This window comes from Pelodiscus sinensis, chromosome Z (genome assembly GCF_052426305.1).
Source record: "Pelodiscus sinensis isolate ZL-2025 chromosome Z, ASM5242630v1, whole genome shotgun sequence".
NCBI classification, from domain to species: domain Eukaryota; kingdom Metazoa; phylum Chordata; order Testudines; family Trionychidae; genus Pelodiscus; species Pelodiscus sinensis.
In genome coordinates, this window is record NC_143085.1 from 20,042,887 (window position 1) to 20,070,286 (window position 27,400).

A 27,400-nucleotide genomic window follows, 5' to 3' on the forward strand; every position below is an offset into this window, starting at 1 on the left:
ATATTTTTTTCTGCTTCTATTGTACGATTGAAACATTTTAACCCATAGAATAACAAATAGCAAATCAAATTTATTCATGCTCCTACATCACCAGCCATCTCAAATAAAAACCTTTTTCATGTGACTGTTTCCTGACTATCTAAAAGAGATGTACCAGGGCTAATCAAACAGAAGCTTGAATTTGAGTGTTTAGCTGGCTTGCCCCAAGAATTAATGGACACAAATCTGTTATCTGAAAAGGCAACACAGAGAAAACTGTTGGGGAACATTTTAAATTGCCTGGGCATTTATTAAGGTATCTCAAAGTCACCATAATTGTTTCAGGCCAATTCTACAACCCAACTCCACAGGGAAGCCTTAGGACTTAACTTCTTTTACAAGTTTGATTCTTATCACAGAGGTATGAATAAAGACATTGGTGGGATGGCCTGCTACATTTCACATCCTAATGACAAACACCGAACAATGGGCATTTAAGAACAATTAGCACCTTCTCTATCAGGGTCATGTAACATGGACACTCTGGGTGTGTCTAGACTAGAGGTTTTTTTTTTAAAAAAGTAGCCTTTTTACAAAAAAACTTTACCTGCATCTAGAGAATCCCCCACATTCTTTTGAAACTAAATCGAAAAACACAGCAGGTTTTTTGATAGTGGTAAACCAAGTTTTACAAGGAAGAATGCCTTTTTCGACAGAGATCTGTTGAAAAAAGCATATATGGATGGGGAGCCAGTTTTTTTTAAATAAAAAGGCCTCCAAGAAAATCCCTGGTAGACAGTCCATTTGCATGCCTTGCACCTCTATTGTTCCTGTCTGCAGCCATGTTTTAAAAGGACAGGCACCCAGGCAGCCATTTGTGGCAGGAAGCCAGCCAGAACACAGCTCTTCCTGTCCCACAGTACCCCAGTCATGTCTCAGTCCCAAGACCCCCCTGGGCCTTCCAGGAAGACATCTGAGCACCCACTCAAGAGCTCCAAACAGCAGGCACCAGCATGGTCAGGACTCTCCTTGAGCTCTGATCTGAGGAGAAATCCTTGCAAGCCCTCCACTCGCACCACAGGAATACGGAAATGTATGGCTGTATGTCCCAGGGACTGTCCAGGAGAGGGCACCAGTCTCGCACCCAGGACCAAGTGCGGGCCAAAGTTAAAGAATTGTGCCAGGGGTATGCCAAGGCCCAAGATGAGAGCTCTCACTCTGGGCAGCCCGACATTACTGGCCATACTATGCGGACCTGGCCGACATTCTTGGCGGTGGGGATGCTCAGGCTCCATTGCATCTGGTATAGTCTGGGTTATCAGACCTTGTCATGGAGGAACCTGAGCAGGAGCAGGAGTATAAGCAGTCCGGGGAATCTGGAGAGCGAGACCTGGTGCTGGAGGAGGAGGAGGATGACACTGTGACCCTCACTCTGGAGCCAGTCACCCAGATCCCAGAGGCTTCCCAGGTGTCTTCAGACATCAGGAAAGAACCAGCAGGTGAATGCTATGAGGTTGTGTCACACACAAGGTGGGGAAGGTGGGTGCACCATGACTGATGCACAAGGGAAATGTGTAATGCTCAGCCTGGACATCGTGCAGCTGGCTGTGCATGTGCAAACAAGTGCAGTGGTAGTGTGCGACACATGGGGTAGGCCATGTGGTTCCAGGAGCCATTTCTAGAACACACACAGGCGAGTTGGCAGTGCAGGGGGGCATATGGTCCCATTAGCACTTTGGGGCCCCTGTGATGCTCAGGATGCTGCCCAACTCACCCATGGTGTTACTTTCAGAACCTCTGAGTCCTCTGTCTGAAGGAGAGTCCCTTACAGTGAGGGCATGCCCTCATGGACAGTGGTTGCATGCATGACTGATAGTCTCTTCCTCTTTTCCTACACAGCCGGACCACCCATGCAAGAGGGTCTCCCACCTCCATCTCAGGGACATGGGAGCTGCAGGCACTGGTGTGTGGACACACAGTTTGAACCATTATGTGGCGACCCTGCAGGATCTGAACAAGACTCTGCAAGAGAAACACAGGCAAAGGCTCTGTGGCACAACTACCTGCTGGATGAGCTTGTCCAGTAGTGGACTTCCATTTGTGCCACTATGCAGGAGGTCTTTGCTTTGCCTGCTCCTGTCTTTGGTATTACTCGTTCAGCATGCCATGACCCTGCCCCACCTAGCCCCCCTTCTGCACCACCACCCTTTTCCCCCCTTGCACCTCCCTCTCCCCCAATCTTCCTCTCCCCTGGCCCTCCTCTCCCCGAGACCTCCCAGACCCAATTGCGCCCCCCCCCCATCCACCACACTGTCTGTTGCCCCACCTGACCCTGAGGCCATGGTGGTCCCCGGACACAAAGTGGCAGGAGCCTGTGATCAGGGAAACACTGTCTGACCTGAACCCCCCCCCCCCCCCCTTCCAGGTTTTAAACCCCTGGTCCAGTTTTTCAGCACCCCACCACTCCAGCTAGAGACAATTTTGCTTATTTAATAAAATATTTATTTTTTTACTCAGAAACTGTTCTTTAAGAGAAAACTATTTACAATAAACATAAGAATTTATATTTTATCCACATTTCTAGATGCTTTCAGTTAATGATATTGATTATAATAAAACAGAAATTTTTGTTTTCAAACAAAACCTGGTGTTTCTCTATTATTTCTAGAGAGAGGTCAGAGTGAGGGTTATATTGGGCCAGGACCAAGCCCCCATAGAGGAGGCCCTGGGGAGAGTCAGTGAGCTCCTCCAGAGATTCGCTTTCTCAGGGCCTCCCAGATGTGAATGCCAGACTGGTGAGCCTGGTGGATAGCAGCTGTCCTGGGCTGCTCAAATTGCCTCTCCTCACCATCAGAACCTGTACCCTACCCTGGGAGGAAGACCTCCCCTTTTCTCTCCACAAGATTATGGAGAACGCAAAATGTGGCCACCACCTCAGGGATGTTGCATTCCCCCATTTCTAGTCATGTGAGCAAGCAACAGAACCTCCCTTTTAAACATCCAACTGCACTACCATGTGCATGTGAGCCCAGCTAAGATGTGCTGCTCCTCATTTGCATCCAGGTGGCCTGCGTAGGGCTTCATCAGCCATGGCATCAGGGGTAGGCCGTATCAGCCACAGTGCACATCAGCATGTGCATGTCTCTAAGCATAAGATCCCAAAGTGGGAAAAATGTTTCTGCCTGCAGCCTGCAGTAGAGGTAGAAGTTCCTGAAGATGCGGGCATCATGTGCCTGCCCCCACCACCCAACACAAATGTCAGTAAACTGTCCTCGGTGGTCGACCAGGGCCTGGAGCACCATTGAAAAGTAGCCCTTTCTATTGATGAATTGGGCAGCTCGATGGGGCAGTGCACGGATTGGGATGTGTGTCTCATTGAGCACTCCTTCACAGTTCAGGAAGCCAAGGGCAGAAAATTGGGCCACAAGGGTGTCCAGGTCTCCCAGACAGACGAGCCCATTCAGCAGCTCTGTATTGATGGCCTTCACCACCTGCAGAAAGAGACAAATAGACGTGCAAAAAAATGTTTAGACAGGGTGCCTGAGCCCTTGGGAAGAGAACCCCCCTCCTCTCCCCAACATGCCCGTCCAATCTCCCCCCCAACACCCCAGGAATCCCCTCCTCAAAATGCCCCCCTCCCCGAGCAGGGCAGGGTGAGCCAAGGAGCTCCCTCCCAGTCCCACCATATCCCCCACTACCCCTTGCCCTTTCCTGAAAGTCCCCCTTTTTGACCCTTCTCTCCTCCTTCAGCAGTGACTGTGCCCCTTGAGTGACTTACCTCCATCAAGACGGACCCAACAGTAGACCTTCCTATACCAAATTGGTGTCCCACCAAGCAGTAGCTGTTGGGCGTTGAGAGCTTCAACAGGGCAATAGCGACCCTCTTTTCCAGGGGGATAGCAGCCCGCAGGTGGGTGTCCTGTCGTTGGAGCGCAGGGATGAACCAGACACACAGCTCCTGGAATGTGGCCTTCTGCATCCAGAAGTTGCGGAGCCACTGCTGGTCATCCCACAACTCCATAACGAACTGGTTCCACCAGTCAGCACTGGTGTCAAGCCTCCAAAAACGCCTCTCCAGGAAGAAATTTAGAGGTAAGGGCATTGGTCCTGCATCCCGGGTGAAGCTTTCATATCTCTAGTCCAGGTACAGATGGGGAAGGAGCATCATGACTGTGTCATGCAGATGCAGTAGAATTTGCAGAATGATTGTGTGGAGCCATTGCGTGCCCAGGCAAGTATTTGTTGTTTTTTAAGTTTTTCTAATTACAGACTATCTGAGCTACATCTCTGACGCTTTTTTCTACTTAGTTTAAAAAAAAAATCCAAAGCTTTCTCCCTTTGCACTTTGAGATGGTTGCTGGCATGTCTGACAGTGACAAATAAAAGCTAACTGCAGTTAGACTGAGAGTATAAAGTAGACTCTTTGAAATAGTTTTACTCAAGGTTAAAAATTAAGGTTACCATCAAAGGCAGCTAATTGGATTGCAATGCTTGTTGCCTGCTCAAGAAACATCAGATATGCAAAACACCCGATTGTTGCCCTGGCCACATTCAAACAATTAGAGCTTTTACTTGAAAACACTAGGCATTTAAGGGGTGAGGGAAGAGGTAGAGAAGAGGTGAGGGACTCTTTGTGCAGGTTCCTGTAGAGAAAATAATGTCTGGAACCTGGATCGTATAATAAATGTGCCTGAGCAGTCTCATTCTTTCTCACCTTTCTCCACATGTTCCAAATCACAAGTTTCATTTGCAAGTGGGCCCTTAGCCCGCATTATCCTGTCATTCTTGAGATCTTCACTGATCAGATTTTCTATATTGAGCTATTGGATATTCGTCCTTTGAATTTGATTATTTGAATTTGATTATTTGAATCTAGGAATGGTTACTTTTCTCTGTGTTTGATGGTCACTAGTGTGATCTTTTTCTTATTTTAGCATTTGCTTCCATGTTTCACAGTACTACCGTATTTTCCGGTGTATAGGGCGACTGGGCGTATAAGACGACCCCCTATCTTTTTAATTAAAAGATAGGGTTTCATCTTATACCCCAGCGCCCTTCCACCTCCTTTGCTCCCGGTGTCCCTGGTCTGCTGGAGATGGTCCCCAGCAGACCAGAGGCACCGGGAGCAAAGCCGCCAGGAGCGCCTGGGCTCCCCCCCGCCGGAGCCCCTCCGCGGCTTTGAAAGCCTCGGGGGAAGCCGGCGGGGGGGGCATCCCAGGCGCGCATGGGCTGCCCCCCCTCCGGAGCCCCTCCGCGGCGGCGCGGAGGGGCTCCGGAGGGGGGGCAGCCCATGCGCGCCTGGGATGCCCCCCCGCCGGCTTCCCCCGAGACTTTCAAAGCCGCGGAGGGGCTCCGGCGGGCGGGCAGTCCATGCGCGCCTGGGATGCCCCCCCGCCGGCTTCCCCCGAGGCTTTCAAAGCCGCGGAGGGGCTCCGGCGGGCGGGCAGCCCATGCGCGCCTGGGATGCCCCCCCGCCGGCTTCCCCCGAGGCTTTCAAAGCCGCGGAGGGGCTCCGGCGGGCGGGCAGCCCATGCGCGCCTGGGATGCCCCCCCCCCGCCGGCTTCCCCCGAGGCTTTCAAAGCCGCGGAGGGGCTCCGGCGGGCGGGCAGCCCATGCGCGCCTGGGATGCCTCCCCGCCGGCTTCCCCCGAGGCTTTCAAAGCCGCGGAGGGGCTCCGGCGGCGGGGCATCCGGCGTACAAGACGACCCCCGATTTTTGGGGAATGTTTTTTAACTTCAGAGGTCGTCTTGTACGCCGGAATATACGGTACTAAAACACATATCAACAGAAGATCATTACACTGACTGCTGTTTTGTTTTGGCTCCCACTCGCCAGCCATGTGTTGATCCCCACATAAACCCAAAATGCACCATGGGTCGCAAACAACTGGCTGTGGGCAGCATAGCAAGTTATTAATAAATATTTTATAAACCTTTAACTTTTCTCTCTGCCGCCATGTCTCCTCTCCTTGCTCCATCATCTCCCCTGGTGCCTGCTGCCCCCCAACTCCTCACCCTCCTCTGCTGTCCTGTCTCCTGCCCTTCTCACTGCCCTCAGCCCTCCTGCGACCTGCCCCATCCACCAGTCATTCGCTCCCCCCTGTGCCCACTCCTCCAGTAGCCCCATTCTGATCAAGTGAGCTACCCTTCCTCTCTCCTAACACCTCCCTCTAGAAACCTGCCGTGCCTCTCTCCTCTGGTGCTGGTCCCTCCCCTGCATGTGTCTGCCCTTCTGCTTCACTCCAAAATCCCCTGGCACCTGCACCTTCCTTTTGACCTGCACCTTCCTCGTGCCTCCCCCTTCCCTTACTGCCCCCGCCCCTTTTGCCCTCTTTTTCCCTGATGCTCACCCCCTCACCACTCTCTGCCCCATTCCCCTTCTGCCCCTCTGTGCCCTCACACATGCCTTGCTCCATCCCCCACCTTTCTTATACCCACCCCTTCTTTCAAACCTTCTTCCAGCACCTCTAGCCCCCAATGCCCTTTCCCTCTCCTCTCCTCTCCCAGCATCACCCTGTCCCCCCTCCCACTGACACCCTCTCCTGCTCTTTCCCTCATTGTCTGCACTTGCCCCCTCCCCGGCATTTGTCTGTCCTGCACCCCTTCCTGTCTCTTGGTGCCTTCCTCTCCCCCGCCAAACCCCTTCCCTTCCACCCCTCCCCTTCCACTCTTCTGCCTCCGCCCTAGCCCCTCCCCCACCTCTGTCCCCGCCCAAGCAGAAGCCCCTCCACCGCACAACAAGCCAGTTCTCTACCTTCTGATGACTGCCTTCCACTTCCACGATGCGGAGGCCGAACCCGGAGCCAGCGTCAGTGAGGCGCCACAACATGCATCCCAGGACTTTTAAAATCCCGGGTCGTGATGTCATGTCACGCCTGGGAATCTTGCCCACATGCAATGCCGTGCTGAGCCATGCACGGTTGGTAGGGACGCTCTAGGGGCGGGATGGGAGGACTCGCCAGGGGGCCGGCAAGGGCGGATGCCACCCCAGATCCCTTTTAGCCCCCCCCCTTCCGATAGTCCATCTCCGCCCCAAGCATCCCTGATTCAGCCACTGCTGGTCAGTTTCAGCAGCGGCTGAATCGGGGATGCCTGCACCAGAGCAGCTGGAGTGCTGCCAGGTTGGTCTGGTAGCGTCGACACCAACCCAGCAGCACCCCAGCTGCTCTTGGGGACACCTGGCAAGATGCCAGGGGAGTAACAGCAAGATGTTCCACGAGGAGTAACAGTAGTTCGAATTAGAAAGGCTACTCCGTGCCGCGTGTAGACTGGCCAGAGCCTCCATGATCACTGTCAGGCTCAGAAGACTGGCATGGATGGCCAGGGCCCCTGCTGTTCAGTTGTGGACTGTTCAGTTGCTGTTCAGTTTTGGACAGTTCAGTTGTGGATTGTTCTTTAACATATCAAAGTCTCAGCAGAAGTACTCTGAAACTTCTGTTCACCCCAGGAGTGCTAGAAGTAAGTTTTACAAAACAAAGGCACATGAGAATGTGGAGTGAGTGGTCTTACAAGGCAAACTGTGACAAAGATAAGAGTATACATGATAATTTGTGACAGACTAGGAGTATCCATGAATTTGAGATAGGCATTTGTAAGGGTCTTGATTAGAGTTAATTTGATTTCTCTCTGTTACAGGCCTGGAAAACTTTTAAACCTTTACAGCAATTTTCTTTTAGAGTGTTTTGATTTCCTGCACAGTCCCCCCTTTAGACACAAATGGAGTTATTTGATTTTTCTCCCACAATTCCCCCCTTTAATACTCCTATTGGAGTATTACTCAAAGTTATTCTGGACATTCTTAGGTATTCTTTTGATGGGATGAATTCTTATCTTAGAGGGAGGTTTTCTTTATCAGTTGGGTAAATGATCCACTGCCCATTCACCCCCAGATCTTTACCAGTGCCAATATTGCTTTCAAAACATAAGGGAAACAGTCCCTGATGGATGTAATGCTTGAGTAAGGGGAATCCCTGAGGCAATCAGATTTTTATGCCAAATCTGCCTGTTCCCCCCATGACTATGTACTTCTGGCACAGTGTAAAAGGCTTTCAGAACCTTTGATAAGCTATTCACATATCCAACAGTCACTTGTATTGGTGAGGGACACAACCTTCTGCAGGGCTTCCCAATAAGGGTGGGGAAAGTTATATACTAAGGCTATTCTGACTACTAAAAGAAGGAGAACAATCCCCATCTTATTATAGTATCTTAAGTCTCTAAAGTAGAATAATAATATAGTATTTAGCTAGCAACTAGAAAAGCAGTCTCTTTAAGCTTAATCAGTTAGTATTGTTTGGCTTGCCTCTGCAGGCACTCTTCGAGATTTCGTAGTCTCTTAGTTCACTCAATACTGGAATGGATTCCCCTTTGTGAGAGATACGGGGGCGCCAGGCTCACCTGTAGGTCTTTGCTGGTACAGTCCTCCCTCTCAGGTTGTACCTCAAAGCTCCTGATGGAGGCCAGTTTGGTAACAGTCTGGTTTGAGAGTCTGCCGCCTCGGTCCGCTGGACCTCGTCCTCAGGTGATTCCTCCAGGGAGGGGTCCTGGGTGATAGGGTCAATCAGCTCTGTTGGATCTGCAGTTCGGCATACATGAGTTGCGTGGATCCATGAGCGGCGCTCCTTCACCTTTACTGCTGTGTGGGTGATGAGCAGCGATTGGAACGGTCCTTCCCACCAGGCTGTCAGGGAATTCTTTCTGCGATGTTTCTTTACGAACACGTAGTCACCTGGTTGGATGTTGTGGCACAGTACGTCAGTAGGTACTGGGAGGGCTTCCTTTACCTGCAGGTGCAAGCTCTCCTAACCGTCATTTTATGTCTAGGTTTCTTCTTTCTGTGTGGCTGCTAGCCTGTGGGCCTCCTGCAACATTAAACTGCTTACAAATCACACATGAATTAGATATTCTTGAGACAACTTCTAGGTGCATGCCTGGGGCGTACCATTGTTTTGGGATTTGTGAGGCCACCCCCCTTTTGCTCATGTGTGTCATTTGATGAGACACCTGAGCAAGCTGCCGTGTGAGAGATTTTTGTGGCTACTGGGCAGCCATCAGGTGCACCCATTATCCCAGCTGGGGATAAGGAGCAGCCTGCTTTCTCCCAAAGGTTTTTCTCTGCAGGTTGAGCAGCTTGCTGTAGTTCTATCAGGTCCTGCAAAGAAACAGTAAATGTCCTAAGTACTGAACTCTTTGTTTTACACACTGCAATTTGGCTTTGGAAGCCTTGTGACCCTTATTAGCAAGACACTTTAACACATACAAGGTTATCAGTTTTACATCCTCCCTCAGTTTTACTAGCAATTAGCACATCATCAACTTACTGAACCAACACAGAACTGCAGGGAAGAGAGATAGAATTAAGGTCAGCTTTTTAAAAACTTTACAAAAACATGTCCTTCCTGAAGCAGCTTTGCACCACTTCTGGGGATTCCGGAAGTGCACTGGCTGCTCCCCTCAGACAGCTCTCTAGCATGCCGGGCACACTGTGGGAGGGGGTGTAGGCCCCGGAGGAGGAGTGCAGCGCCGGCAGCTTCTCTGCACCATGACCGCAGGACTCAAAAGGGCCAGTCAAGCACAGGGATTTTGGCTGCTCCACGGGAGTTTGGCCCTGGAGCAGGTGCGGGAAGGGTTTTGGCTGTGCCACGGGAGGGGGTTTTGGCCCTGGGGCCAGGGTAGGCACAAGCAGGAGATTTGACCTGCCGTGGGAGGGATGGGTTTGTCCCCAGGGCTGGGGCAGGCATGAGTGGGGGATTGGCCCTGCCGTGGGAGGGTGGTTTGGCCCCCGGCCCCTGGCGTAGGCACGGGACTCTGGGAGAAGTTTTGTCTGCGCTGCTGGAGGGGGATTTGGCCCCAGGGCAGTGTGGGAGAGGTTTTGGTCGGCTTCCCTCGGGGGGGGGGGGGGGGCGGAGAATCCTGGGAGGAGGCGGGTTCAGGAGAGTCTCTGTCCCCATTTTCCCCCATTCCCTCTCCTCACTCCCCAACCTCAGAAACCTGTCCCCACCGGCACCCTATCCCCTGCCCTTCTGGCCCCCTGTTCCCTCTCACCACTGCCCAGTTCCTCTCCCCAGCCACAGTAACCTGTCCCCACTTGCACCCTGTCCCCAGTACTATGTCCCCTGCTCCCACTAACACAGTTGGGGCCACATTAGTGAAGCTTGGGGGGGGAGAGGGTTGAAGAAGGGTTTTTTTGCAGCTCATTTGTGTGGCCCCAACTGACGTTTCTGTGGGTCAGTGACCCCTGACGCAAAACAGGTTCTCCGTCCTTCTCAGAAATAAAGACAATGGAGAAACTTTTAGTGTTTGACATAGTATTTTATTTAAAAATGAAGCCTGGCCAACAAACCCCCAATTAGGGCCAAGCCCCACATCTGGCCACAGCATCAGAACACTCCTGCACTCCCCTTTCCCCCAGAACCTACATCTGAGCCTATCATACACTGGAACTCCCTGCCCTGAGCCCCTCACATACCCCAACCCAAACTCCTGAACCCTCACTTCTAGAAGTCTGTGGCTTGCTTAGTAGCCTAACCCTACATCCAACCCCAACACTGCCCATCCTGGAGACCCCCTCCCTGAGTAAGCATTCCCTTATCTTCCTCCTCCTGCATCCAGATTTCCTCCCAGGGCTTGCATCTCTCACCCCTTCCCACATTCAAATCCCTCATTCCCACCCCAGAGCCTACACATCCTGTCTTAACCCAGCAAGGTTGCGGTTAGACTGCAGGAGTTTTTCAGGATTCCGGAGATATCCCAGAAAAACTCTTCTGCATCCATTTCATTTCTCTTAGTGGAAAAGCAAACATGATCTTTCGGTCACCCCTATATTCCTCTTTCCACGAGGAATAAGGGGGCTTCCAAAAGAAGGGGTTTTTTTGACATTTGGTCCAATCTAGACAGGCCAAATGTTGGAAAAACTTTTTCCTACAGAAGAATTGGGGGGAAAGGCAGCAGTATAAGGGTTGGGAATAGCAAGTGATGGAGAGGAGGAGAATAGAGAGGGCGAGGCTTCAAGGAAGGGGTGGGGCAGTAGATCTTGGCTTGTTCTGTCATTTAAAAAGTGATCTTGGGTGTAAAAAGGTTGGAGACCATTGATCTAAAGCAACTTCCTGTTTTTTAACAAATCAAGTTGCGCCTCCTATCTCCCTTATTTTTGTTTTTCCAGACATTTAGTTTTTTAGTTATTTTCTTTTTCTCTACTCACAAGCAGCTTTCAAGTACCTCCGTGGAAAATTTCCAAGGTTAAGTGAAGCTAAGATAAAGGAAGGTGTCTTTGTTGGTCCTCAGATTCGTGAACTTCTTCGAGATGATGCATTTCACCATGCACTGCGTGGCAAGGAAACGACGGCATGGAAAGCCTTCCAGCTAGTGGCAATAAATTTTCTCTGAAACAACAAGGCGGACAGGTTGTTGGTGGAAAACCTCCTCAAGGCATACAAAAACCTTGGTTGCAACATGTCACTAAAGATACATTTTTTGCACTCTCATCTAGATTTTTTTCCACTGAACTGCGGAGCAGTGAGGGACGAGCGATTTCACCAGGACATTGCAACAATGGAGAAATGCTGTCAGGGCAAATGGAGCCGATCAATGCTTGCAGACTATCGTTGGACAATGACAAGAGATGCTCAATTTAATGAATACAAGAGACAAGACAAGAAGCACCGAGTAGACACTGAATAGGACTAAACTATGTACATAATTGTTTTTTGCCTTTTGTTTCATAATACATTTTATTTATATAACCCTTTTGCTGCTTTTTAAAGTGTTACATAAAAAGGATAGGTGAAATATTATCATGTAAAGCAACCATAAACACATGAAAAGACAAAGGTTTACAATTTATTATTAAATCTCTACTATCTACACAATATACATAAACGTAAAATGTAAAAACTTAAATATCTTGGAAACAGTAGCCAATCAGTTGTTTTAATTGTCATATTTGAATTCAGCACATCAAAAGACATAATAATTGGCACTTTTTATCTCTGAAGCAGAGAACTTCTAAAAAATTGTAGACCAGTGTAATACCCACTGCACTGACCCCTCTAAGGGCATCAGAAAAGGAGGCATCAGGATCATCTGGCTCTAATGGTTCCCGAGGATCCAAGGCCCTCACAAAAGCTTACTGCAAGGGCACCAGAGAAGCTTAAGTCAAAGTCAGTACCGCCCACCTCCCACTACGTACCAACAAAGGCAAAGTAAAAAAACACCTTTTTTGGACACTCTATCAGCACTGAAAAAAATCAAAGGTGCACTTGGCACAGCTGGTACTTACACCATGACCAGTGCTGAGGAAACACAAACAACTGGCCCTGACAAATACACCACCGATACTGTCCTCACTGCACTTATTAACAATGGCAAAGGAGCTCAGAGTGATGTCAGTACCAACGACCCCGTTATTTGGCACCAAGGGTATGTCCACATCCAGCAAGTTTACTTTGTCCACTCCTGCAGGTTCAACACCACTATTGTTGAGCAATGAAGATGATGAGCCTCTCATCAGTGCCCATACACCAACACATGCCTTACCCATGCAGCTGAAACTGCAACAGCAGCAGCAAGCACAGCAACTTTTACCCCAATGGCAACCACCCCACTGGCTTCCACCTCCAATGCCGATGCCAGCCATACTGGGATCCTTGAGGCCCTCACAGAGCCCAGCAATCACAACAGATGCAACCTCAACGAACACCATCTGTCCCATCTAGGGCCACCTCAATATCATTGTTGGACAGACCAGTGTGCCAGGAGGAGGACGACCTACCTTAAAGTGATGTCTTCTGCCTCTTTGTTCACATCAACATACATCTCATCATCTTTCCCCAACACATACTGATGCTCCCTCCTCCTACTTCAGGAAACAATTTTAAGTCCTTCCAAGAGCTTTACAAGAAGTTAGCAGACGTCCTCAAGGTCTCCTTAGTCAGCTTCCCTGAGACTCAGCACAAATTAGCTAATATACTACATACCTCCCCAGCAGCTAAATGGCCCTTCCTGTGGACCCAGCCCGCATGGATCCTGCCAAAGCCATCTGGCAGACACCAACAACAATACTACTTGTCTGCAAGGGATTAGACAGCAAATATTGTCACACCACCAGGGACTGACTTTTTGTTCTTGCATCTGACCCCCTAGCTCATTAGGGTTGCTGCAGTGAATCAAAGAGGAAAACAGAGTATAATGAGGCCCACTCCCTATGACAAGGAGTAGAAATGCCTTGATCTCATGGGAGGAAGGCATGTTCTTCTGCGTCTCTCCAAATGCACTTATCAAACTTTAATGACTCTCTCACAGAGGACAAAGAAAACATTTTCAGGGCCAATATCAGAGAATCCTGATCCCTGATCTCATATACAGTCCTTCAAGCCACGCTGAATGTCTCCAACAGAGCACGTAGTTCCATCACTACAGAATTGGTGATGAGGAGGTCATCATGGCTACATTTGTCCAAATTTCCCTAAGAGGTACAAGCCACAGGAGAAGATCTTCCCTTTCAGCGGTTTAAGCTCTTCGCCGATACTACCAACGTCTCCTTTCAGTCACTCAAGAACCTCCATGCCACTTTGAAGACGATAAGTATTCACGACCCCTTTTAGCCAAGTGCAAGGGCAATTTGATAACAGGACACAACACCAGAGCAGAAAGAGGCAAACCACTGACCAACCCTCCACCTCTAAGCCATCAACCTCAAGATAAATGTTTTGAATGTCAGGTCAAGAGTTTGGTAACACCTCTCTGCTTAGGGTGACCCCATCCTGTCCACCTATTCCATCAGTGTCTAGCTCCCTTTTATAATCAATGATCCTCCATCATGACTAACAGGTGAGCACTGGACATTGTAAAGAATGGCTACTGTATCCCCTTTTCTTCTGCCCTTCCCTGTCCCACCCACCTTCCCCTTCTCTCTACAGGGACCCATCTTACCAGAGCATTCTCTTCCTGGAGATCAAGCGCCCACTTTACCTCTGTGCAGTGGAACCCATTGCACATTGTTACAAGGGAAAAGGGTTTTAATCCCACTACTTCCTCACGTTGAAGAAATCGGGGGGGGGGGGAGGGGGAGTCCGAGTCTCGATCTCAGGAAACGCAATAGACACATGACCACAATTATTCAAGATGGTCACCCTATCCACTATAATCTCTGCCTTAAGCAAAGAGGATTTGTTATTGACTCTCGACCACCTCCAGGACACGAATTTTCACGTATCAATTCACCCAGCACACCACAAGTACGTCAGATTCACAGTGGGTGGCACATACTTCCAATATACGCCACTGCCCCAAGAGTTTTCTCAGAGGTGCTGGTGGTCGTCACTGTGCATCTACGCAGACAAGGAGTTTTCATATTCCCTTACCTCAACCAACTGCCTGATAAGAGCAAGCACAAGTCAAGAGGCACAAAAACCAGTCTGTCTGACCAGAACTTTTTCAGACCCAAGGGTTACAGATAAATCTTTCCAAGTGCAAACTCCAACCAACCCAGACAACAGAGTTTATCAAAGCTCACCTCGATTGCATGGAAGCCATAGCATCTCTCCCAAAACAGAGGTTTCAGCCATACAAGACCTCCTATCACTAGCTCAAGCCAGTCCACAAGTCCCAGCAAAGACCGGCTTGCAACTAGGACCCATATGAGATTGATGAAACAGTGGTTGAGGACAGTGTACAAGCCACTCACTATACAACAGAGTGGCTGAGGCAGACATGGTATACCTACCTGCTTCAAATGTCGACGAAACATCCATGGCAGCTTCCACTACTGCCTCATCTTCTGACTCAGGGAGATGGGCATTTTGACCAGCCATTCCTAGAGGCACTCCATCTCCATGCACAGTTCCTCAATAGCTCACCTCTGTAGACGCAACATTCACTATCAAGTCAATCAAGTCTTGCCGAACAGCCAAAAAACTAGAAAGTCTTATTTTTACAAATGACAAAGGCTCTCAAAGAGGTACGGACTAAAAAGCTTGGCCCCCCAGACACTATGCCAATGTCCAGCATTCTGCAATACATCCTAGTGTTGAAGGAGTCAGGCTTTTCGCTGAGCTCTTCAGCCATTGCAGCTTTTCATCAACCCATCAATAATAAATCAGTCTTCCCCCATTCAATGACCAAACATTTCCTAAGGTGGGTACAAAATACATACCCACCTATCGAATGTCCCAGCCTGGGACCTCAACTTGGTTCTTCAGGCTCTCACTGGTAAACCATTTGAATCTATGTTGACATGTTCTATGCTCCACCTCTATTTGAAGGTGGCCTTACTGGTGGCTTTCACATCCACCAAGAGGGTAAGCAAAATGGGTGCTCTCATGACAAATCCTTCTTTATGATATTCCACAAGGACAAAGTTGTTTTCCGTCCTCACCCTAAGTTCTTCCTGAAGATTCCCACTCTGTTTCACTGCAATGAGCCCATAAATGTATCTGTCTCGTTCCCGAAGCTTCGCGCCAATAACAAAGAGGCTGAATTGCACACTCTAGACATTCACAGGGTGATTGACTTTTGCCTGGACAGAACTAAACAGATCCACAAGTCAAACAGGTTGTTTATCTCCACCACAGAGAGATTGTTGTTCATGCCAATTTCCACCCAGAGAATATTCAGGTGAATAGTGGACTACATCAGACTCTCTTATTCCACTTGTGGCCAAGCTTCCCTGCTGTACATTTGGGCATACTTAATGAGAGCCATGGAAGCCTCTACAGTCTACCTACATGGCATTCCTCTTAGGGATATATGCAGCTCAGCAACATGATCCTCCGCCAACACATTTGCTAAACACTGTGCTCTAGATTAGACACTTACCCCTTCAGGAGTACCCAGTTTGGACACACTCTCTTAGATGCTGTGCACACACTAACTGAAGTGCCCATCTCCAATCATGAATACTGCTTCATAGTCACCTAAGTTCACCTTCAAGAACACCGCACAAAGAAGAAGAGAGGATTATTCACCTCATGTAGTAACTGAGGTTCTTCTAGATGGTTGTCCCTGTAGTGATCCACCACCTGCCCCTTTCCTGGGAAGAGAAGGTCTCTCTCTCCTTCCTGGGTAGAGAAGGAACTGAAGGGACAGTTGGCTATGCATGTGTAATGGCGCCACCACATAAGCCCATCTGCTTGTATGTGCAGACTACCAGAGGTGACTGCTACCAAAAATTTCTAACTGGGGTGCAGCACCCAGTAAGGTGGCACACTCATTAATGGATCTCCAAGTTGCTGTTTTGTTTCAGACCAATTCCACAATTCAAATAAACAGAGAAGGATTGGTGCTTAACTTCATTCACTAGTTTAATTCTTATGCTAATGGTTTGAATCATGATATTAGATGGCTCACACATTATCAACCCACCAAACAATGAAGGTGCTAATGGTTCTTGCTGTCTGTGTAGAATGTGGTGTTGGTCAAATTCCCTTCCAAGTACAAACTAATGGTTCTTACAAGCCTCTTAAAACTATTTAGTCTAACTGTTGTTTTTTTTAAGTTTTTCCTGTTACAGACTCACTTGGCTATCTCTCTGAAGCTTATCTACTCACTGTCTTTTTTTCTTCTCCCCTTCAATTTTTCTTCCTTCTCTCTCTCCCCCTCCCTTATTTATTCTTGAATCTGGACTTCCAACACTTTTATTATCTGAAGAAGTGGGTTGTGCCCACAAAAGCCCATCTACATGTTTTGATAGGCTTTAAAGTGCTACCAGACTATTTGTTGTTTTTTAAGTTTTTCCTGACCATATATAAATATAAATCTCCTGCTTCAGGACATTAACTGATTGGGATAGGAAGAAATTTCCCACAGCACGAGGCTATGCTGTAATTATCCTCTATGGCAGTGTTGAGAAACCCTGACTGCTAACTGACTGCTCATCGCAGCTATGGAGCCTTAAGTCTCTCATTGGCTCCAGTTCACAATTTGCAGTTTTTAATCTTTATCAAGTTCAGAAGTTTATCGTGCTTATTTATGTTCATATTCAGGGGAGCTGGCAGGATGGCCAGGAGAGAAGGTAAGTTTGCAGGATGGCTAGCCCCTTGGAAATTTGTGCAGGGGGCACCTCTGTACTCCTAGAAGAAAAAAGGGACAGAACTGGGGCCTAGTGCTCCAGGGGGCTCCTTAGAACCACCAGAGCGCAGGGTGTGAGTCTCTGGAGCATGCTGCCTGGTGTTCTGGCAGTAATTAGCAGCAGCAGTGACTGGTAGCCCTGGACCCTTTAGATTCGCTGGATCCTGGGGCAATTGCCCCATCTTCCCCTTCCCCGCTGCCCATTGTCAGTTCTGTTTAAAATATACTACAAGAATTGTCAAGAATCAAATATGCAGAGTAGCAATAACAAAGGTCAATAACTACCCACCAGAGGTCTGGATTCCTATGAAACAGACTTTGCAGGTGTAGGTGGGTACAGCGACCGGGACTTCATTGCTTTCTGATGGAGGTGCTGTCATTTGGACCAAATAAGAATCTGACTTACTGCAAACCAATTTTGCAGTCTAACACGCTGCTGTCGCTTCCCATGCCACATCCAGAACTGCCCTCTAAGTAATACCACGGATGGAGGATCCAGGGAGCTAATACACTGCAGTGGAAATATTGTGGGAAATATTATCTATGACCTGCCTGCCTGACACCTGGGGGAGGCAAAAATGGATCCCAGATTGACTGGAATGGTTGCCTTGGGGGCTTAAGATCAGCCAGGGAGCAGGACTCAGAAGGGCTGGAGTGGGCCTGGGAGCAGGCAGAAACCGCTAGCCAGGACCCTTCTTCCTAGACTGGAACCAACTGCCCCTGACAATGCAAATCTCAGTACTTTCTTTCACTCCCTTTCCTGTCCCTCCACTCCAGAAAGCTTGAGAAGCAGCAGGGATGCAAGACTCCAGCTCATGGCAGGTAGGGGAGAACACAGCTGAGCCTGGGCTGCAGAGAGCCAAACCATGTAGCAGATGTGTGGGCTGGGCAGGCTGGGGGCAAGGCCCAGATGCAGGCAGATGCTGGTCCAGGGGATGGGCATGGATGCAGCCACCATCATTTTACAGAGCAGTAACATGGTCAGGGCTCCTGGGGTCATAGAATGATGGGATGACATCATTGTCATTCCATAGGAAAGTATTTTATATAGTGTAACAGACTGCTGGCTAAGCCGGAGCTCTGCCAATATAGCCTGGCTGAAAAGGCCAGTTAGAACCAGCTGAGCAAATCCAGGCCTCAAGGGCTATTAGAAGCAGCTCTGGGCCTCATTAGCCAGAGGGCTATATAAGGCAGGCAGAGGGGAAGTGAAAGGGCAAGGACAGGAAAGCAAGAAGCCAGTGTGCGGCTGAGTGTGCTTCCAAGCCAGAAGAAGAGGATGGATGATGTTGCTACAATCTTAAATCATTGTAAATAGAAGGGGGCTGAGAAACTGACAATAAAAGGCACGGGTGAGTATACCAGAAAGGATTTCCAGCTGATTTATGGACCAGAAGGTATCCTGGGGTAAGGGACTTTGCCACACATGGGCTATGTCTAGACTGCGGGGGATATAAATCTCCCCTGCTTCATTAGCATAAAAAATGGCTGCCGCTTTTTTCCGCACGGAGCTTTGCCGGGAAAAAGTGCCAGTCTAGATGCTGATCTTGCAGAAAATAAAGCCTTTTCCGAAAGATCCCTTATCCCGCTCTGACACCCGTAGCCATGGTGTCAGAAGTAGGCTCCAGCACCAGCAAACATGGTTCGCAGCCCAGAAATGTAGGAGACCCCGCAGCAAGAGCACGTGCAGCAGACCCTGCAAAGCTTCCAGCAGTCCCACCATGTGGCGAGACAGGCCTTGCTAACCTGGCAGGCAGAGCAGCAGCAAAGCCTGCAGGACTTCATTAAAGAGCAGAGCAAGATGTAAAAGCAACTCCTGCAAAAAGTGATGAGTCTTGGGGGAGGGGATGGCACCCTACCACCAGGGCTGGGATTCTGTAAAATAGGACCCACAGATGACCCAGACGCTTTCTGGGGAATGAGCAGGTAGCCATAGGTGCTGGAATGGGAGAGGACTACTACCTGGGCCCTGTGTCTGGCTCCTTACTTGGCAGGAGAGGCTCAGGTGGCCTACATGGCCTTGGGGGATGATCAAGCCTGCAACTATGATAAGCATTTAATAGTCTCCATCTATTTATTAGTACAATAGACCAAAAGAGCTTTCACAGTAACTCATAAACAGTTTGAAAAGTTCAGCAATGAGGGTTTTTGTTCTCCTTCAGGAAATGAGGTTGTTTGGGTTTTGTGTCTTTCTTTGAAACTACCCACCAAAATAATGTGGGAGGAATATTTATAACTGTCATGCAACTGGCAAAGGAATGATTTTTCATGAGCACATAAAAATCCAATATTAACATGACATGTGGTTTAAAGCAAAAATTGCAAAGGGACAAATCATCAAGCCATTAAATCTGCTTAGCCTAGCTCAAGAGCTAAAGTGTCTGGCAGTGGCCAGTATAGAATTCCTCTGGAGCTGGGGAGAAAGCAGGAGGAAACTTTGTAGCCCATTTCTAATCTAGTTAACCCCCATATACTTGGCATAAAGGGAAGAAAAGGACATAAACTGAGGCAAGGATGATAAATGGAGCATAGAATAGTGAAACTTTCTTCTGTTCAGCTATGTCCCGTTCTTCCCCTGGTGTAAGGTCACCAAACAGCCTCATGCTGGGGCCAGGAGCTATAGGAAGATGACACCACAACCAGCTGCTGCAGCCATATTGCATGTGGTTGGAAAATCCATCTCTAAGCTGTTAAAAGCATTTTCGGAACAGAGCATCTAGACGCTTTTCCGCAAAAAGTGCTTTTGCGCAAAAGGGCCAGTGTAGACAGCCCAGATTTGTTTTCCGCAAAAAAGCCTCGATCGCGAAAATGGCGATTGGGGCTTTTTTTCCACAAAAGCGCGTCTAGATTGGCCACGGACGCTTTCCGCAAAAAGTGCTTTTGTGGAAAAGCATCCTGCCAATCTAGACGTGGTTTTCCAAAAATGCTTTTAACGGAAAACTTTTCCGTTAAAACCATTTTTGGAAAATCATGCCAGTGTAGACGTAGCCAAGGTATAGCAACATGGCTCTTCTTTGAACAGTGTCCCCAGGTGTGCTCCACGTTGAAGTGTGCTAGCACCTCTAATTGGCAACTTTTTACTGCTGGTCAGCTGTGCATAGGGAACACAGGTAAGTGACCTTTGAAATGTCTACTGAGAGTATTTCTGCAGTATTTCCCACTAGCACTCACTATGTTAGGCCTTCCTTCTTCATCACCATTAGACTTCTAAGTGAAGAGTGAACGAAGTCATTAAGCACCTTGCCACTTCCAAGTTCCTGTTACTGTTTCTCCCTCCACACTGAGCAATGGGCCTACCCTGTTCATGGTCTTCCTCTTGCTTCTAATATATTTATATTATTTATTATATTATGTATTTATATTTGTCAGGGATGGTACTTGGACTCAATGACCTTTCAAGGTCCCTTCCAGTTCTAGGAGACAGGTAATCTCCATTAATTATAATTTATAGAAAGTCGTCTTGTTTCCCATTGTCTGTAGCTAGTTTATGTAAAGCAGTTTTGATTGACAGAGGTCAAAAGAGAAAGACAAAAGGTACTATGGAAAAAAATGCATCCGACACAAAGGGAGATGGCAGGGGACGCATGGAGAGCAGAATATACCCTGAAACAACTTTTGATTATTTTCAGAACAATTGAGGGGGTTCTTGTGACTTCCCAGAATGAGGGAAGGGTGGTCTTGACTTTTGTTCTTTATATAAACTGCAGAACCAGATAGGCACAGGGGGTTCCATGTCATGTTATTAACCATATACAACATGCTACATCTTGCTACATATACACACTACTACACTAGCACATGGATCTGGTGACTTTTGAAACCTAGAGGGCTACTTGAGGGCTCAAAGACAATATTACCTAATTCCTGAACAACACAGGGGGATAATTTCAAAGATCTTTGAGAATCAATGGGTGGCTTTGAAAAACTCCCCTAATGACAGAGGATGAAGGTGATAGAGACTAGCAAATCACTGCTGTTTCATGTTTCACTCTTTTAAAGGTGTGTCCAAGAAGAAAAGGAAAGACTGCCACAGCGGTCCTATTTGTTGTTTCAGACAGTCTGATTCTGATCTGTTATCCTTTATGATGTGTAAAATACATTTCGGTGGTGCTAGCCACACACACGACAACGCTTGGGGCAAAGCAGAGGAGAATAAGGTCCTGAGGTGATGCATCTGCTATGAAACAAAGCAGTGGTGCCTGGACTCAGATGTAATTAAAAAAATAAAACTCCTCAAAAGTGAAAGTTGATAGACTCCCTGTAGCTCAGGAAATGCTGAAACAGGGTTCTGAAGTATTAAACAAAATCTGAGTGGCACTTGATACCACATCTGCTGCTGGTATTTACCAGGTTTGTAATTTATTAACTTGTGTATTCTCAGTTCATGTGCAGCATCTGTTTCTTATTAAAGTGCCTCCTTTAACCTAGCTCTCCAGCTAAGTTACTCAAAGGGCAAGTGACTTCTTCTAGGTCAAGTAGAAAACTCAGCCTGGCTCCAGTCCCAGAAAACAAATGTGACATACCATCAATGCCAAGACAGTTTGCTGTATTTATCATTTTAAAAAAAATGGGCCACTGCAAAGTGATAGGGAGCCATATTGGCACTGCTATTCCCTGATGCCCTCTTAAGCTTAGCTACTGCAGCAGAATGCTGCAATTGTACCCAGGAGAACCAACAGTAATTTACTAAATATCTCACTTGCTATTTCAACCTCCATGTTACCACCAGACCCACTTTTCAGAGTCCAAGCAAAGCTGTTCTATAGCTAGCCCAGAACTAAAGAACCAAGCATTTCTACCAGTAATTAACCCAGTGAAATGCACAGAAACAGAATTTCCTCTCCAGTTTCAACAGAGATAGCAAGTGAAACTATCAGCAGCGCATAAGTAGGGAGCTCATAAATAGGGAGAGGAAGGGCTCAGCATTTAGATCTCTTATATCTGGCACTACACTGGTCCTAGACATTTATTTATTAGAGAGACTCAACCTGGATACAGATCGGTTACTTTAGAAAACTTAGGGTTTGGATCGCTTTCTGAATTTCATGACTCTAGCTTCTGTTTGAAGATTATAAGAAACAATGGCAGTGCATGTTGGGAAGACTTCCTCATGCTGTCTAATACCTATGAGAAATTCCTCAGCTCCATCGCTCCCCCACAAGCACCATCCCCTCTCAATTCTGTGTAGTCAGCAAAAGCGAACAAAACTCACACTTACCTCAAAGAGGTGTGTTCTCCTAAAGGAACATCCCCTTTCCTGGTTCCCATTCTCCTGAACTGCAGAAATCTTTTAGGCTTTGTCTACACTGTTGGCTTTTGCCAGCAGAGAGTACTCACATGAAGCACTGATTAGCATTTTGTCACACTTAATTTGCATAATCTATTCAAGCTGTTTTGCACAAGGGTTTTGCACCAAAACAAGTAGTATGGATGTTTCCTTTTTGCGCAAAACCTCCTTTCTGCACAACATCCTTATCCCTCTTCAGGGCTTTGTCTACACTACAAGGTGTTCGTGGCAGAGAGTATGCTAGTGATGGACTCATTAGCATGAGTTGCGATGTTCTAGCATATTTTCTGCCGATGCTTTTTGCACAGAGTTTTTTCGCAAAAAGAAACAGTGTAGCCACTTCCGTTTTGTGCAAAAAAAAAAACCCTTTTGAGCAAGATCCTTATGGCTCTCCTAGAGGGGCATATGGATCTTGTGCAAAAGGGGGTTTTAGCACAAAATGGAAGGGGTTACACTGCTTGTTTTTGTGCAAAAAGCATTGGCAGAAAATATGCTAATGACATCATGACTCATGCTAATGAGTCTATCATCAGCATACTCTGTCACAAAAATCTTGTAGCGTAGACAAAGCTCTGAAGATAAGGATGTTGTGCAGAAAGGAGGTTTTCGGCAAAAAGGAAACTTCCAGGCTGCGTCTAGAGCTGTCGACGCTGGCCACTTTGAATTTGCACAAGAACACTGACGATCTAATGTAAGATTGTCAGTGTTCTTCCGCAAATACAATGACTCTCCCATTCGGAAAAAAGACAACTTGAACAAATGCTTTTGCACAAGCAGGCCACTGTAGACCACTGCGAACCGTTTTGTGCAAAAAAAGCCCCGATGGTGAAAAATGCTTTTGCGCAAAAGTGTCCATGCCAATCTAGACGCTCTTTTCCACAAATACTTTTAACGGAAAATCTTTTCCGTTAAAAGCATTTGCAGAAAATCATGCCAGTCTAGACGCAGCCCCACACTGCTTGTTTTTGCGCAAAACCCACTTGTTCAAAAATGGCTAGACTAGATTATGCAAATGAAGTGTGACAAAATGCTAATCAGTGCTTCTTTTGCATGCTCTCTGCTAATAAAAGCCAGCCGTATAGCGAAAGCTTTGGAGTGCCCATCTGTAATAAAACCAATACATATTTTTTTTAAGTGAGCTACATTTCCCAAATAAGTTTCTTTGAAATAGTCATCTATCACTTCGGCCATTCCAACCTTACACTTCCCAGCCTTTACGATCAGCCCAGCCTCCCTCAGCCAATCCAGTACCTGGCTGACCTGGGCCACGTGGTCGTCCCAGGACTAGCTGAAGATACTGGTATCATCTATGTACGCTAGATGATCTCCATTCCCCTCAGCAGCTGGTCCACCAGACACTTGGCATCGGGTAGGCATTGGACACCGTGATGGCCTTGAACTTCCGGTATTGCAAACAGACCCAGATCGACCCATCCTTCTTGGGAACCAGCACCACGGGAGAGGCCCAGGGGCTGGAGGACGGCTGGTTCACCCCCAGAGCCAACATGTCCTGGACCTCTCTCTCCAGGTCCTGGGCTATTTTCCCCGTGACCCTGAACGAGGAACAGCGCACTGGAGGGTGAGTGCCCGTCTCCACCCGGTAGACAGCCAGGTTGGTGAGACCAGGCTTGTCAGAGAACAGCTGCTGGTGGGAACACAGCAGCTCTTGGATCGCGGTCTGCTGGGTGAACTGGTCTGAGAGGGAAATTGAGTCCAGCGAAGAGTCCTCTCTGGTTCCAGGGAACAGGCCTATCAGAGGATCCTCCCCCTGCTACTCCCAGGGCTTACATACGGCCAGAACCAAGTTCTCCCTGTCCCAGTACGGCTTCATCATGTTAACATGATACACCCGCTGGCCGCATGTCCGGCCTGTCAGCTCCACCACGTAGCTCACCTCATTCAGCTGCTTAACAACCATGATTTTTCTAGGGACTCAGGTGAGGCTGTCTAGTCTGTAGTTCTCAGGATTGTCCTCCTTCCCTTTTTTAAAAATGGGCACTACATTTGCCTTTTTCAGTCATCCGGGATCTCTCCTGATCTCCACAAGTTGTCAAAGATAATGGCCAAAGGTTGTGCAATGACATTTGCCAACTTCCTCAGATGCCAACTGAAGACAAAAGACCGATGTTCTGAAGGAATACTTTGTTCGGCACCTTCCAGCTCTATGGAAAAATACCAGGTTCAAGATAGCATCTAGTGCCAGGTGACATGGTCACATGTCTTTCCAGGATGGACCAAAGTTTGGTTCATAGGACAAACAAGACTATTCACAGGTCATTGATTAGAGTACTGAATTATTTTGTTTCCAGAGCATCAGTAATGGTTCTCATTAGCATTTTAAACCTATCACTTCATATTTCTAACTTCAGATACAAGGGGCCGTCCCAGGTGACTTGCAGCTTGTTCTTCTGCATGGGCATTAGGACCATCACCTGGTCCCCGGTAGCATAGGCGCGGGCTCGTGCATTGTGGACGTACCAGACCTTCTGCTTCCTCTGGGCCCTGTTCAGGTTCTCTTTGGCCAGGCCCATGAGCTCAGCAAGTCTTTTATGGAACGTCAGCACATATTCCACGACCGGCTCCCCCTCCGGAGAGACCTTCCCCTCCCACTCATCGCTCAGTAAGTCCAGGGGGCCCCTCACTTGCCTCCCATATAACAGCTCGAACGGCAAGAACCCCGTGGACTCCTGGGGCACTTGCCTGTACGCAAACAGCAGGTGGTGTAGGTACTTGTCCCACTCCTGCGGATGTTTGTACATAAAGGTCCTTAGCATCTTCTTCAGAGTCCTATTGAACCTCTCCGCCAACCCGTTGGTCTGGGGGTGATACGCTGAGGCCCAGGTATGCTGGGCCCCCACACGTCTCCCACAAGCACTGGAGCAGGGCCAACATAAAGTTGGATCCCTGGTCTGTGAGAACCTCCTGAGGGAACCCCACCCTACTGAAAATGGTCAGCAATGCATCTGCCACCGTGTCTGCCTCAATAGAGAGTAGGGCCATGGCCTCGGGGTAGCAGTGGCAAAGTCCACCACCACTAGGATGTATTTGTTCCCTGTCCGGTTCGCTCTATTGAAGGACCCCACAATATCCATCGCTACCTTCTGGAAAGGCTCCTCTATGATTGGCAGGGGTATCAACACAGCTTTCTTCCTATCTTGGGCCTTTCCCACCTGTTGGCAGGACTCCCTGTCTGCTGGGACGGGGCCCTGGGCCCCCTGCTGGGGAACCTCCTCGAGTTCCGGGCTGCCAGCCCCTCGCTGGCTCTGGCTACGGGTGGTGACCAGCGTCCTGTGGGGGTCTGTCTGGCCACTCCACTAGGTCACTCCCCATCATCACCTCGGTAGGCAAGTGCGGGTGCACCCCCCACTTCCTTGGGGCCCTCCTTGGCCTCCCATTTCAGATGCACCCTGGCTACGGGTACCTTAAATGGGCTGCCGTCTATGCCCCTCACGGTTAGCTGAGTGTTGGGTAGCATACGGTCTGGGGCCCAACATATGGCAACCAGGAAGTACTCACATAGGGGAAGCAGACTGTAATATTGATATGTGTGACCTGTTTTGCTTTAAGCAACTTTGAGTTATGCATAGTCATAAACCAGTTTTCATAAAGTATGGAAGGTGACAACATGCACCTAAGGAATATAATTTTAAATAAGGAAACAAAACTTTTTAGTGTTTCAAAGTGCTTGGAAGATTTTATTTGGTTCTATACCAGAGGCAGGCATTGCTTTACCAGAGGCATGCTAGCGTGTTTGAAGAAGGATGGTCTGGGTTCATGTCTCATCTCTGCTACAGACTCCCTGGCTGATCTTGGCTGAGTTATTTAATTTTGCACTTCCATTTTCCAGCTCTAAAATGGAGGAAAGTATTTCTCTGTTATTAAGGTAACAGGTCAGCTCTTTAGAACATGGACTGTATTGCAAGGTCTATTGCAGCACAAACATGACCTGATCTTCAACTACAGTGACTACAGATTCAAACAACAGAAATATTACACTCTCTGCTGTCACTCTCTCCAAATCTAAAGGGAGGGGAACAACGCTCCTTAAAATCATTTCCTTTCTTATGTGTTGGTTTCCTCTGGATCTTGTTGGACGAGAGAAAGGTTGAACATAATTTTAAGATATTTGGAATGAAGCCATGTAACCAGACTATTTGATACTGTAATAATCTCCAGGTGTGTGGCTCTGCGCTCTGCAGGATAGAATTGGTACTGCTCAACTATGTGTCATAAATCCCCTATTGTTAATAGAGAATAAAAATTCTTCTTTAAGCTCTGTGCATTTGGAGGAAGGTGGAGGTCCAGATTTTATGTCCACTGATCCTATAAAATGTCAAGTGTCAGTAACAAACATCATTATGACATTGCTGAAGTCCTTTGTGACCACATGTTGGCACTTCTGCAAGCCAGATGTTAGAGACCTTTCAATGATGGATATTGCAGATTAATTGAATTCAAAAGGGCCATCCTGGTAGGTGGTGGGCTCTATTAACATAACACTACCTCAGAGACTACAGAAGCTTCAGCAGAGTTAGTCTGCTAGAGAAAAAAACTAATACAATGTCTTGTAGCACTTTATAGACAAACAAAACATGTAGAGGGCATTATGAACTAGAAACCTATTGGGGAATACTTCAATCTTCCGAATCACTGTTGAAAAGATCTTCAAGTAGCTCTCTTGTCAAAAACCAGTTGTATTAGCCAGATCCACAGCGAAGCAGTGGAATTGCAGTTCATCCTCAAATTCAATTCACAAGTTAATGGACTTACTCATGATAAAAGCTGGTTGGGACACTAAACAGCCATTGAAGGTGCAACCAGCTGTTTGTGTAGACTCTTATGTGAGGAAGGATACTATCACTTGACTTTGATTCTTCTCTGCTTTGTTTTAACTACCCAATATTCAGATCCTTACTGATTGCCTCTAGCGCCCTGTCTCCCATCCCCCTTCCTTTTCCCCGTCCCCCCTGCCCTTCCCCGCTCCTATTTGTGCACATAACTCCAGTCATCTGAAGAAGTATAGATACCAGCTACATTTTTTGTTAATTTATAGTGTTCCCAGATAATTTTTTT